This window comes from Mytilus californianus, unplaced genomic scaffold, assembly GCF_021869535.1.
Source record: "Mytilus californianus isolate M0D057914Y unplaced genomic scaffold, xbMytCali1.0.p SCAF_6, whole genome shotgun sequence".
Lineage (NCBI taxonomy): Eukaryota > Metazoa > Mollusca > Bivalvia > Mytilida > Mytilidae > Mytilus > Mytilus californianus.
In genome coordinates this window covers 1875129-1890928 of record NW_026262712.1, presented here as the reverse complement: position 1 = coordinate 1890928, position 15800 = coordinate 1875129, and the positions used below count along the sequence as shown (strand labels likewise).

General features: G+C 33.3%; 1 long non-coding RNA gene across 2 annotated transcripts; it reads right to left on the bottom strand.

The window, feature by feature from the left end:
* Positions 1-344: 344 nt before the first annotated feature.
* Positions 345-13963, bottom strand: LOC127705257 (uncharacterized). Of its 2 annotated transcripts, XR_007983774.1 has the most exons (5): positions 12993-13963; positions 12107-12199; positions 6659-6832; positions 5018-5125; positions 345-1511 (listed from the first exon to the last, which is right to left on the bottom strand). It is a non-coding gene; the product is annotated as an uncharacterized LOC127705257 (long non-coding RNA). The 2 variants fall into 2 exon arrangements; XR_007983773.1 differs by having other exon boundaries at positions 12107-13963.
* Positions 13964-15800: the final 1837 nt, after the last annotated feature.

The window sequence follows — 15800 nt, the reverse complement described above, 5'->3', positions numbered from 1 at the left end:
ATTATTCCATCATATTGTGATGACATTTAGATAATTTAAAGTAAAAATATAGAGATGTGTCATAACATACAGAGGCAATTATTCCATTAATGAGCATTGGTTATGGTTCATTTGGAACCTTTTCTTATGTATTGTTTAAATATATCGATAACGCATGTTCATATATCAAAGAACAAAAACAAAAAGATCTTAGGTTAGGTCAATTGTAAGGATACTTTCTTAGTGAAATGTGAATTTAAGTAATATGAAACTTAAAATGTTAACTCTGTTGTCAAGCATGGTGTTGTCATTGGAGTTATATATTAACAGCCAACATTTCTTTTTTCGATGGCATCTGTGTTACACAGGTAAAATAGCTACGGACGTATTACGTCCGTAAAAAATCCGTAATACGTCCGTATTATACGGAAAAACTACGGACGAATAGTACCACGGACGTAAAACGTCCGTTGCTTCCCATCCATAATACGTCCGTATCAAACCGTAAAACATCCGTTTAACGTCCGTAATACGGATTTATAATGCTACGTCCGTAATACGGATGTTTAGTACCACGTCCGTAATACGGATTTTTTGTACCACGGACGTATAACGTCTATTAATATTATGCATATTATTATATAGAGATATTTTGAAAAAAAATACCTGTATGGTTTGATTTTTATGTAACAGTTATATTGCTGAAACTTTTGATGGACCTGTCAATGACAAAATGCTATACTTTATTTTAAGGTGATGATACTTTTTATCTGCATTCCCTTATATAGTCTCCTAGTGTTCTATCTAAAATTTGTTTCTGATGCAATACATACAAGGTTTTTGGCATAGAACTTTCTGTCATACAGTGACTTGTTGTTTAACAAGTTGAATATTGATGATAACTTTGATTTAAAATCTTTTTAAACATTCTACATGAATATTCAAGAGTAAATCAACATTAATCATAAGTATTTCAGTGCTTGTCTTTGGTTCATATTTTGCTTTCATATATTAACTTGTTAAAATAAGGCTCTTAGTTTTCTCTATTTGTCATATCCAAACCTTTTCATAGCACACTATATAGTTGGTTTTTTTTCATTGTTGGAGGACCTATAATTGCTCACTATCACATCATTTGAACTCTGGTGGATATTTTTCTCATTGGCAATTCAACCAAATTTCCTTACTTTTATATGATCTTTTAATTATATATCAAGAGTAATTGATCTCAAGAGTAATTGTGAATATTGTATTGTTTCCTTTTTACAGTTTTGAATGTATCTGTTTTCTTAAAACTTTCTTAGAACAAACATAATCTTCAATCTCCTTCAAAGTTCAAAATTTTATTTCCAAGGATTTTTATTCACATTCTAATTTCTTTACTTTCAAAGTCCATGAATGTCAAAATAAATGTCTTCTTTGTAAATTTAAATGTTGTATTTTTGGTAAAATTCCCATATTTGTGAGGTAGTCTTCTATGTCCTGTATTCATGGTATTGGTTATTCTTCACCATGTTCACTGTGAATGGTAACTGAAATAAAATATTCATAAATAATATAAATTTAACTTCCATGAAGTAATGTTATAATAATTAATAGTCTAATACACTTAAGAGGTCCCAAACTGCCTACAAAGTATATGCCTATGACATATTGTGAGTTTTAGCATGTTAAATTAAATTGCTTTGCCGAGTGCAGCTGGATAGGACCGTAGAGGTCCAACCCTGAACAGTTGGGGCAAAAATGGACACAATATTCGCACTTGATACAGGTCTGAATTTGGATTGTTATTAAATATTTGACAAATAATAGGTTTCTGACACAGAATAAATGTAGTCAAAGAACTAGAATTGGTTATATGATTTGAATTTATATTCATTTTTTTGCTTTTGTGCAGTACACTATGCTGTTGCGAATTGACACCCCTCCCCCAAATAATATTTGAAGAAATTTTTTTTTTTAATTTCGGACGATGATGTGATTTTTGCCGGTTGTATAAAAACTGCTGTCATGTCCATGTTTATTGTACTTTTTGCTGTAAGGTTGCTGTCAAACTAATGTAAGCCTTTCCTTTTACTTTCCTTTTATGAAATCTTAAAACAAAGTTGTGTGTGTACTCATATATCAATGTGCAGAAACAGTATCAATAGATTAATCAAACAATGAAGGAATTTTGATCAAACTACCATAGCCGTAACTTGGAAGAGCCTCTATTAAATACAAGCTGTAGGTTGAACCAGTATTTACAAAATTGTCAAAGCATGTTAAGCGTACAACTCATAGGTAACCAGTACCTCAACAAGACTTAGTGCACATGCTGACCATTTATTTTATGTTGAAATTCTTTAAGATAAAGGTAAAATTACTAAAAGTATCACAAAATCTTAACACTTTACAGATCTTTGACCATGAGGTGAAGGTCGGATAAATCCTATCAGACAGACATCTACACCAAACGATTTTTTTATACACCAAATATAGTTGACCTAATATTTAAGCTTGTAGTACTTGAAAATCAGCAAAAATACAAAAACTTAACATTGATAAATGAAATGAGGTCATACCCAAGATCAGATGAAACCTGCCAGACTGACTTGCCAGACTGATATACATGTACAGTTGACCTACTGCTTATAGGATTTGAGAAATGGACCTTGTCACTGATCAAAAAAGTGAAGAAGAAGTCAGGTGAACCCTTCTAACAGACATGTAGATGTTGCAAGGAACCCATATACCAAATATAGTTATAATATCCTATAACTCATACATGTCATAAGTGAGAAATTCACATGACAAAAGAACTATTTATTTTTTTCAAGCAGTTATTGAACCATGAAAATGAGGTCGAGGACAATGGACATATGACAGACAGAATCTTTGTAACATAAGCCTCTGCAAACAAGATATGAAGTCCAGGGGTTGAAGTCATAAAACTTTGCTCAGTGCTCGGAGCACAAAAATTATGCTAGAAACATGAAATCAAACATTTTGATTGGTTGATTTTGGAGTATGAGTACAAAAATCTGACTCAAAAGTTTTATGACTTCAAGGCCAGGTCTTCTACCTTCTGAAATATAAAGCTTTATACAAATCGTTGACAATGCCGCCAAGAATAGAAATACTTATGGCTAAGTTTTGACAAAAAAACATTCTGATCAAAAAACAAAATTGAAAGTGTGAAATAGCATTATATTATATAAATAATAATGTCCTTTGGTCTTTTAAATGACACATTGAGGATCATACCTCATCTTTTTATATTTATATGCTGGTTAAACCTGGTTCATTGAAAAAGCTCCAAGGTTTATCCATGTACATAATCTGATTGCTATATGTTTGCAAATTCATTCTGATAATGCAAAATCATTAATTGGTTGATTTTTTTTGCTTATTTTAATGTCCAGTGGCAAATATTTTATGTATTCTAAATGATAACAACTTATCAATACATAATATAGGCCAGTCTGACTAGGTACACAGCTACTTTAGTACAAGTAATCTTGATGTACAGTTCTCAAGATGCATATCGAATGTACATCTGTAAAGCTGTATATTAACTGTACAGCTATAAAGTTTCATTTAATTTGGACCATTTTTCGGTTTTTCACATTTTTGCCATTTCCATGGTAACGGCAGCCATCTTGAAAATTCCAAACCCAAAGTGCACATCTGCACATGGGGATTGTCATTATGGAGCAGTTTTATCAATGTATGTCAAGTCATCTCCGAGAACTAAGCTGGACAAAAAGTGTGGAAGAATAATTCGTAGAATGACAATATGTCCCCCCTTTTATCAAAGGGGTGACATAATAATATGCAAAAGTCGATTGTTCAAAAGCGAATTAAAGGTATTTTCTTTCATAAATTGATCGGAAAAATGATGTGGATTGGTTGATTGATGGTTTGTGATCATGATTGATCAATCAATCGATTGATTGATCAATCGTTTGATTGATTGATCGACTGATTGACAGTTTGTAAAAGGTGAGGGGACATTTTTTTTTCGAATTCTGCACTTGATTAATTACTTGTTTGATATCAAACTTGATTGATTGATCTCTTATCATGATTTGATCACTTTAATCATGATTTGATTGATTGATCAATACTTTGTATAGCCTAAAATGACACATTTTGCATTGGTTTATTCCTTGTCTATACGTTTTGTGCTGTTCAGTGTCAAATATCTAACGCACAATTTTACACGTAAGATTGAGAAATATACTCTATTTCCTCTTCTTACATCAGAAAAAATGAATGGCGATTAAGGTTATTCTAACACTAGATTTGCTATTGCAAGCAATAGCGGAGGATGTCACCCCGTACTGGACATTGTCAAGGTAGTAGCAATCATTTTGAGTGTACCAAAGTCAAATGGCACATCTATTATACATGCCTTTGATTCTGATTCCCCCCCCCTTTTTCTCTTCTCGTAGAATAAGATTGATGTCTATATCACAGCTACTTTAGTACAAGTAATCTTGATGTACAGTTCTCAGATGCATATCGAATGTACATCTGTAAAGCTGTATATTAACTGTACAGCTATAAAGCTGTATATAAACTGTACATCTGTAAAGCTGTATATCAACTGTACAGCTGTAAAGCTGTATATAAACTGTACATCTGTAAAGCTGTATATCAACTGTACAGCTGTTAAGCTGTATATAAACTGTACATCTGTAAAACTGTTTGTAAACTGTAGAGTTGATATACAGCTTTACAGCTGTACAGTTTATATACAGCTTTACAGATGTACATTCGATATGCATCTTTAGAACTGTACATCAAGATTACTTGTACTATTGTAGCTGTGTAAGTTTGAAATGTAAATGCTATGATAGTTTGAACTTCTGACATCTCAAGTGTGTGTGTATGGAGCAGTAGAAGGGGCAAAGTAAGGATGCCTTGATGCATACATTACATGGGAAAGTGAGAAAAATAAGCAACAGTGTACATGTACAGTTATACTTGAAACAGTTTTAGGTAGATAACATCAAATTATTTAAATTAACTGCAATTCTACAGATGAACTTACTTTGATATCAGTTCTTTTTTGCAGGACATTCACACCTACATGACATACATGTTCACCAGTGATATCAATCATTGTCAATACTGTACTTTCCTTTCATTTGGTTACAAGCTAAAATTGTATATATAAATAATTTAATCAAGAAGTCCAGACAAAAACTACATGTAGTATGAATTGATGCTCACTAATTTATACCTTTACTATATACTTTTACTTTTGAGTGAATTGAAACAAAATGTATGCAAACAACAGAAAGAAGATCAACAGTTAAGCTTATAAAAAATTAATATAAATATATGTGCATATTTTAATAAAAGAAAAACCTTTCAATGTACCTTGGCAATGGATAAATTTTCTGTCAAAAAGCAAAATAAACTTCAATAAACGGTTTCCCAAGCAAAGCTGGAAACGAACCCTGAACAGTTGGGGTAAAAATGAACACAATATTCAAGTTTGATATAAGTCTGAATTTGGATTGTAATCAAATATTTGACACATTATAGGGGGGAAATTTCTGGATCCGCCACTGGGTATTGAACCTTTAGATTAAAGAGTACCATACACTTAAACTAAAGTTTTTTGTCCAGAACCCAAATGTCTTTAAAGGACAACAATGTGATAGCAGTATACTGTGTAGCAGTATACGACCCCATATTGTGGTTGTATAAAAAAATTGTTTGTTCTTTTAAACTTTTTCATATATAATTCATCTACAAGAAATGTAGGCCTGTTTGGGATTGCTTGCAATGCAATTTTCCTTATAAATTCAACCTTATATAGTAATGCCGGATTTTGATTGGTTGGTAACCAGAGCATTTTTCGTACATTCTTATCCTTTTTACTCTATTTCTGTACTACTTCTTTACTCAAAAATTATTGTAATATTTAGGTAAGGTACCAGTATTTTACAGTACTTGTTTTGTACTAAAAATTTTGGTACAGAAATAATACCCACAGTGATCATAATATTCCATGTTTGAAAATCATAACTTTAAGAGATGTGAAATAGACAAACTATCAAAATGCTGAAAATGTAACGGTGTAATAACATGAATAAAAAACTGTAGTACTTAAATTTCAAGTACAAATCAAGTACTGTAAAATACAGGAACTTAATATCATGATAATTTTAAAGTAACAAAATGGTACTAAATATTAAAAGTAGATTTCCAGTACTACATAATTTTGGTACAGAAATAGTAGCTATGCAAAAGTAGCTGTGTAACCAATGTCAAGTTCTTTGACTACATTTATTCAGAAAACTATAATGTGTCAAATATTTATTTACAATCCAAATTCAGACCTGTATCAAGGAATCAGAAACTTGTCAACATTTAAGTTAAGTACTAAGGAGTATTATTACTACAACTGCACAATATTAATGACTTTACCATAAGTTATTTCTTGGTTTCCTTAAACTGACCTCATCACGAATATCAACAAATTGTTTACGGTTTTGTAAAAAAAATAATTTGTCACTTCTAACATGGATAATTTTCGACTTGCCCACAACAAGAATCAAAACTTTGAACTCTATGACCTCAAACTTTAAAATAATCTTGGAAACTACATGTACAATAACATGATGTACCGAGTCTGACAAGAAAAAAATATTCAAATAAAGTCATCATTTTAATAACATACCTCTCATCACAAAATTATTCATTGACTACTGCTCCTCTGTGCTCATATGCACATAAATCAATATGACAATCTATGAATCCACTATATAATCTAGACATCAATGACCCAAATGAATTCTGTTCTGTTGCTTAGCTTCTCCTACTTCTCAAAGTACTTGTACTTTCATTGAAAATGCTAAAAGAAATAATGGTTAATGAAATGAAGTTATAATATCTGCCAAAATTGCCTTTAATATTTGATCCGGCAAAATTGGCTTAGTTTGATCTTTTAAAACTAGACCAACAAACTTTCCCTGAAAAAATAGAGGCTTCCAAGAGCCTCAGTCACTCACCAGTATCCACTGTGGTTTTGGAAATCATGTAAAATAACGTTTAAATCATAATAAATAGTATTAGATACACCAATAATGATTGTGGCCAAGTTTGGTTAAATTTGGCCGAGCAGTTTTAGAGAAGATTTTAGTAAAAGATTACAAAAATTTACGAAAAATGGTTAATAAAATTGACTATAAAGGGCAATAACTCCTTAAAAGGTCAATTGACAATTTTGGTCCTGTCGACTTATTTGTAGATCTTACTTTGCTGAACATTATTTCTGTTTACAGTTTATCTCTATCTCAAATAATATTCAAGATAATTACCAATAAAATGCTCCGCAGGGCGCAGCTTGATACGACCGCAGAGGTCGAACCCTGAACAGTTGGGGCAAGTATGGACACAACATTCAAGCTTGATACAGCTCTGAATTTGGATTGTGATTAAATATTTGACACAGCATAGGTTTCTGACACAGAATGAATGTGGTCTAAGAACTTAAAAATTTTAAATTGGACATTCACCTATTATGGTCCAATATCCAAAATCTAAATACATGGTTAGATTCAGCATATCAAAGAACCCCAAGAATTCAATTTTTGATGAAATCAAACAAAGTTTAATTTTGGACCCTTTTGACCTCAATGTGGACAAATTTGATAATGGGGCCCAAAAATCAAAAATCTAAATACATGGTTAAATTCAGCATATCAAAGAACCCCATATATTCAATTTTTGTTGAAATCAAACAAAGTTTAATTTTGGACCTCGATTTGGACCAACATGAAAACTGGGCCCATAATCAAAAATCTAAATACATGTTTAGATTCAGCATATCAAAGAACCCTAAGAATTCAATTTTTGTTAAAATCAAACTAAGTTTAATTTTGGACCCTTTGGACCTTAATGTAGACCAATTTGAAAAAGGAACCAAAAATTAAGAATCTAAATACACGGTTAGATTCGGCATATCAAAGAACCCCAATAATTCAATTTTTGATGAAATCAAACAAAGTTTAATTTTGGACCCTTTGGACCTCAATGTGGACCAATTTAAAAACGGGGCCCAAAATCCAAAAACTTAATACACGGTTAGAATCAGCATATTAAAGAACCCCAAGAATTCAAGAATAAAACCCCATTGAAATTGGTCAAGAAATAAGCAATTTATACGAAGTATCTTCTTTTGCACAATACTGTGCAATTGAATATTTCTTGCTATTGCGTAATACTGTACAATTGACAATTTCTTGCTATTGCGCAATATTGTGCTATTGGATATTTCTTGCTATTGCACAATACTGTGCAATTGAAGATTTCTTGCTATTGCGCAATACTGTGCAATTGAAGATTTCTTGCTATTGTGCAATACTGTGCAATTGAAAATTTCTTGCTATTGCACAGTACTTATTATATAATAATTTACACATCCTGTTAGGTGTGTATCTCCTACCATATCATTATTATTTGCTTTTAAATATAAAACACAGAAATAACCAACTTAAAATGGAAAATTTTAAAAGAAAAAAAAAGGAAAAAAAAAAAAAAATCCCCCCCCCAAATTTTTTGAACCCCCTTATGATTCATCACCCCCAAACTCAATCCCAGCCTTCCCTTTGTGGTATGGTACCTTGCAGTACAATTTCAGAGAGATCCATACACTTTAACACAAGTTATTGTCTGGAAACTAGAAAAAGGCTTATTTTTGGCCCCTTATTCCTAAACGTTTTGGGCAATTACCCCAAAACTCAATTCCAGCTTTCCCTTTGTGATATGGAACCTTGTAGTACAATTTCAGAAAGATCCATACACTTACACACAAGTTATTGTCATGAAACTAGAAAAATGCTTGTTTTTTGCCCCTTTTTTGGCCCCTAATTCCTAATATTTTGAGACAATTACCCCCAAAATCAATCCCAGCATTCCCTGTGTGATATGGAACCTTGTGGTACAATGTCAGAGAGATCCATACACTAACACACAAGTTATGTCTGGAAGTTACAAAAATGCTTATTTTTGGCCCCTTTTTGGCCCCTAATTCCTTAACTGTTGGTACCATAACCCCCAAAATCAATCCCAACCTTCCTTTTGTGGTATTGAACCTTATGGTAAAATTTCATAGAGATCCATTCACTTAAACTAAAGTTAGAGTGCGAAAGCCAATGTGTCTTCGGACGACGACGACGACGCCAACGTCATACCAATATACGACCGCAAAAATAAAAACTGCAAAATTTCCCTAAAATTACCAATTCAGGGGCAGCAACCCAACAACAGGTTGTCTGATTTGTCTAAAAATTTCATAGCAGATAGAACTTAACCTGGTGAACGTTTTAACCCCACGTCAGATTTGCTCTGAATGCTTTAGTCTCAGAGATACATGTGTAGGACTTGGAACTGCGATGCTACTCCGAACTGCGATGGTCACGCCGAAGTGCGATGGTCCATGCTGATGTGCGTTGGTTAACACGCTGAAGTGCAATGGTCCATTGTGACACTAACTTGTTGTTAGATATGCTGAAGTGCGTTTGGTGGGTACGCTGAAGTGCGATGGTCTAACTGTGACGTTGTGTATACTAGCTAAATGCAATGGTCTAAAGTTGAAATCCCATTTTTAAATGTGGCGGTGTAGTGGTTAATGTGCTAGCCTCGCATTTGGAAGACCAGGTTTTCTGGTCAGGTCAAAATAAAGACTTTAATTTTTAATTTGCTAATGTTTTGCTTAGTATACAACAGTATGAGGCAGAAAATAGACTGGATGGCTCAGATTAAGTATAATGGATTCAAGTTGGGGGACATTGTTTTTATAATGAGCATTCAAGTGCGATAAAAAATAAAACGGGTATAGCACAGCGCTCTTTGTAGTACTAACTAAGCAGGATACATTTAATTTTATCAAATATACTAGTAACTTGTTCTTGTCATGTCAGTAGCTACGAAATTTCTCACAACATTCATGCATCTATTTATTTAATAAATCATAACAGTTTTTAAGAAATAAAAACTACCGATTACATTTATGCTTGACATATAGTGAGACATGACGCTTGTTCTGTCATTAGCTTGAGAATTAGCAGATTTTTCGCTAAGCAGCAGAAACTGAGAATTACAACAAGTTGGCACCATTTGGGTTTCTTTTGGCCTAACCCATAGCAGAATATTAATACTTTAAACAAAATAAAATAACCAAGATTGCCCGTTTTCTTACAAAGCATGCCGGATTCATTTCGAGAATAAAACAAAATTATCGCTACTTGATATAACGAAAACATTGCTAATAATTAATTTATTATTTTAAAAGTTGGCCACACAAAATCATGTGATGTTAACTTGAGGAGAAGTCAAATTTTATATAAGACCAAGACATGCTCAAAACTGTTTGGGACTTAAATCGTTCGTTTCATTCTGTTTCCTTTCCTTAGTACGTACGAAACCTTCATCTACAAATCTTATTCTCCTGCCTGTGAATCCATTTGTTTCATAACGTTGTATTTGAAAACGTCACAATATCAAACGTCATGCAAAATCATCCCACTTTATCTAAAGGACCATCGCACTTCGGCGTGGACCATCGCATTTCGGCGTGGACTATCGCACTTCTGCGTGGACCATCGCACTTCAGCGTCCCCATTGCACCTCCGAGTCCTACACATGTATAAGCCAAAAACTGCATTTTACCCCTATGTTCTATTTTTAGCCATGTTGGCATGTTAGTTAGCAGGAGAGGTCATCTGACACATATTTCTAACTAAATATCCTAATGATGTTTGTGGCCAAGTTTGGTTCAATTTGACTCCCTAGTTTCAGAAGAGAAGATTTTTGTAAAAGTTAACAGCAACGGACAATGACGACAGAAGCCTTGTGATGAGAAAAGCTAATAAACAGCAGTGCCACGAGCTATAAAGTCTTGTAACTACGAAAGTTTAAATCTTATTTTCACCAAAAAGTATGCAGATAGTTTGACCATCATAAGAAACGACTATGTTAAGTTTCATTAAATTTGGATAAGTGGTTCTCAAGTTACAGTGCGACATGTGGACGCCAGAGAGACAGACAGACAGACAGACAGACGGCCGGAAGCCGGACATTTGTATACCATAATATGTCCCGTAAAAATTTTGACAGGCGTATAAAAATGACTATAAAAATTCAAAGTATTTAATCATGTTAATGTTCTAATGATCTAATCCATCGTATAAAATCCATATGACCCTTGAATGAAGGGATGAACAAAAGCGGTTATATACATGTATAATTGGATCTCTGAATCTGTCATGATTTATAATGCCAATCTTTGGGCATCAACTTACCATCAAGTTATTTTAATAATCATGATACTTTTTGAAATTTGAAGTCATTCAAAAATGTTTAAATTATACCAAAAGTTGAACTAGTATTTGATATTCATTGATATAAGATAATATCTGAGAAATGGACTAAACGAGACAAGGTTTGGTGGTAAATACATGTACATGTACCTTGAAAGTTGTTATTGGCTTTGAACTAGCTGTTAGCAATTGGGAGTACTCTCAGATCTATACTTAGTCTTTTTAGTTTTGGGGATGTATAAATCTGCTTTAAAAGCCCTTTTCACACCAATATCCCAGCTAAGGTGGTTGGTTTAGTACCACAAACTACTAGTCTAGCCCCACCACAACCTTTTGAATGCGTCTGTCTCATGTCAGAAGCCTGTTAGTGTTATTCAGTGGTTCAGTTTGTCGTTTGTTGCTGTTCATAATATTTTGGTTTTTTGGTTCTGTTTTTTATATATTACATTGTATAAATTAGTCTGTTAGTTTTCTGGTTTGAATTGATTTACAAATTTGGGATTCTCATATAGGGTCTTTAAAACCTGACTATGCGGTATTGGCTTTGCTCATTGTTGAAGGATGTACAGTGACCTATTGTTGTTAACTTCAATGTCATTTGATTTCTGGTGGAGAGTTGTCTTTTCTCATTGGTGTAAACAATATTTTATTTTCAAAATAATTACGTAATTTAAACATTATTATCATTACAATATGACAGATTTATTAGGATTGAAAAACAAGTGAATTTACACTTTTAAAAATTCCTCTATTTTTTCTCATTGGCAATCACCACATTTTCTTATTTTTATATTTACATTACATACATGTAAAGCAGACCTTTCATCTTCTCGAGGAGTCCACTTCCTATGTACAACCAGGGGGCCCAAACAGCATCATCATACATGATTTTGAGTCAGCTAAAAAAAGAATCAAATAGATTATGATACAATAAATAAATACATAAATTACATAATAATTTAATAATAAATAATGAATCTACAATCATATTTTAAGAAGTGAAACATCATTTTAAATCAATAAATATCATATATTAAATTTCGATTTCTTTGTATCAGTGTCTTCTAATTTCTGGGTAGATAAGTAAATACGGGCGAGTTGGCAGACCTTTATTTTTTTTATATTCTATATTCATTTGGATTTTACCCAAGTTAGGCGAGTTGCCATTGTTGACAGGAGTATATTTTACGGATTTAACCCTTTTCATAAGTGGGGCAATTTTTTTTAAAAGCGGGGTGAGTTGGTAAGGAAGCCACCACTTGATTTTTATGGGGTGGGGGCTAGGATAAGAATGTTATCCTGCATTTTTTTTTAATTGAAATCTCTGTCCTGCCAGTTAATTTTTCACTATATTTGTTCCTGGTAATTCTTTACATAAATCCTAGCTTTTTTTAACTTATAAGTTGACAGAACTCCAGTTCCGCATATTTTTCAAATAACACACCCCTACCAGTACCCCCCAATAAAACTCACATGGTAACTCCCTTAACAAGAGTGGGATATTTTTAAAAAGGGAGGCGTGTTGTTAAAAAAGTAGGGCGTTTTGCCAGTGGGTCGAGTTGACTTGCGTCCGTTCTTGACAATCTTTGACTGATTTTCGGGTTTGCATGCGATGACATTTATAAAGTCAAATTTTTTTCGTGAAAAGTATAGCACTAGCATCTTCTTAAATATGTACATGATAATATTTACCTTTCGTTGCGCTTTCCAAGTACAAAATATTGGGTACGTAATCCGTTAAGAGAAACACAACTTTCTTTCGTTCCCCGGTTTCTTCCAGTTAATCGACAAGCAATCCATTTCAATTTATCTGTTCATACTAATAACTTTTTGACCCATCGGTTTTGAAAGACCAGAGTTCTTTGTATTATCTATCTGACTATAATATATCTTTCCATTCTTTAAACTCAAGGATTTGTACAGTGACACTATACAAATCCTTGTTAAACTGTAAAACATGAATTCAGCAGCAGACGAGCGTCCATGGATTTTGCGTCATAGTATAAAAAACGGCAACGGAGAAAATATTTCCGGGTTTTCGTATTCGACGTGTCAAGCTTTCGTACATTTACGATCATTTACGTATATGAGAGTTAGTCCGGAACCCGGTCTGGAATCAAGAATGGGGAATTAAGTAGAGATAATAATTACAAAAAAGTTCAGAAGTGGTACACTGAGTATTATATGCCTTTGTTATAATCAAGGATTTGTATACTCTACAAATCCTTAATATAAGACTATGAAGAATCAGAGACATACATGTACATTCGTACATGTCTCTGGAAGAAGTGAGAATAAAGAAAAAACTAAATAAAGAATATTTAATTATTTATTTATTATTTAATCTATAACTTATTCACTTATTTTACATTTTGTTCTATTCAGAATTAAATACAAGACTGTTTGCTGAGGGGGTGGTGCCGCGGAATTATGGAAAATTGACAAACGAGGATTACTCTTATCAGAGACATATAATACTTATATGTCTCTGCTCTTATCAAGGATTTGTATATTATTACTATACAAATCCTAGCTCTAATCAGAGAAGAACTAAAGGTTAAACAGTAACTCAATAATAAATAAAATATAAACATAGGAATGCTCTTGGTTACAGAATTGGCTTAAGGAGTCTATCAGTCTTGGCGGAGACTTAAGGGGGGGGGGGGGGGGTCACTTATGTATTCATTTAAGTGCATTCGAAATTTTACTAATCGGACAGACCTTCAGTTAAGAATCCGTGTCAAGTTCTTTTGTAATCATGATTATTAGGAAACATCTTATAAGTTTTCCTACTGCCTCCTTGATTTACTCTATACAAGGTTCTACACAAGTATTATAATAGCCAGTGCTACATTATCACCCTAATCGATCCTTGAAATGGCTAAATTTTGAACTTGATCTATTGGTCCAAGGTTAAACAATATATTTTGTTTTATAATTCTCAACTTATGAACTTTGCTTGCAAATACTTTAATCACTATCTCCTATATTCAACGAAAAGCTCACCAGATCTTAGGGACGAGTCGACATCAAAAGTTCAATGTAGGATAATTCACTGACCCCCCCCCCCCCCCCCCCCTTTTCACTTAATTTGGGAAAAATTGATTTGATATATATGTAAAATTGATGTTGGATAAACAAAACTTGCAGCAATTTTTACCCACCCACCCCACCCCCAAACTATTTGATTTAAGTTTTTTTTTTATCCTACATAGATCTTATGATGTCGTCAGTCCCTTATGTTATCATGTTTGTCAAAATGTCGAATCAAATCAAAATTTTACTTACTAAATTTGCAATTATACTAAGACGTAGGTTGCCACATGTTGAGCAGCCCCGGGAAGTTCCGAACTGTTCACTACTATCACTACTTGAGTTCATTCATGTATTTTGGATGTTCATGTTGCACACAGAGGCGAATTTAGTGCACCCTGCCCCTCCCCTTTTTGTGGGAAAAATTTGATTGATTGTATAGGGATTATCACTTAAGCATGCAGAGTGGATTTAGAGGGGCCAGGGGGGGATTTGGTTGATTATATAGGAAATCACTGAAGCATGACCAGAGCGGGACCCTCACGGTTAGGCAGTCAGTGGGCCCCACTTATGAAAATATCTGGATCCGCCACTGGCATGACTAGTGAGGCCTGCTTTTTAACAGTCAGTGCCCCCACCCCCTTTATGAAAATTTCTGGATCAGTCAGTTTATGTGTAATGGTAAGTTATTGTTGTTTTATCTTTTATTCTCTGGCTTTTCTCGTTTAATTAGATTTTTGGTTATAAATTAATTTAATTGGTATCCTCTTTCAATTTCATCATTAACAATAGACCTACACCAAAAGGCCCTGTACTGTAATTTTCTATCTTGCCCAAAAATACTTTAACTAGTACTGTTTTCACAAATGCTTGCTTGAAACACAACTTAATAAAATAGAAGCACTGCAGGTAATTTGCTTTTATTCCACACCAAAGGAGAATAAATGTATGATAAAGTTATAATGTTACCGGCATTATTCTACATATATTCTGAGACTATTATAACACTATGTTATAGTCTGAGGTTATAGTAGTCTCAGATGCATTGTATAAGGGCTTTAATATAAGGGCGGGTATAAGGGACGAAGTAACACCATGTGACTATTGCATTGGTTGTCGTGATTTAAACACGATAAGAGTGTTTCCTTCCCCCTAAATCTCATGATCCTCATTCAGTCATTGAACAGGATAGAAACTACTTCAGACATCAAACAATCTGAAACTTTTCAAGTACTTTCTATATGCTCATGTGCAATTTCTTGTTAGCATAGTTTTGTACTTGGACAGATAATCAGAATGATCAACAATCAAGTATTGACAACAGTCAGGTGTATTTCCATTGGTCTCATTTGAAGAAACCAGGTATGCGCCATAATGCGGTAATTTTAATTCAGCCATGTACAATATATATATACATCCAGTCATTTTTACTCAAGCGTTACAAATAAGGTTAAATGTTAGATGTTT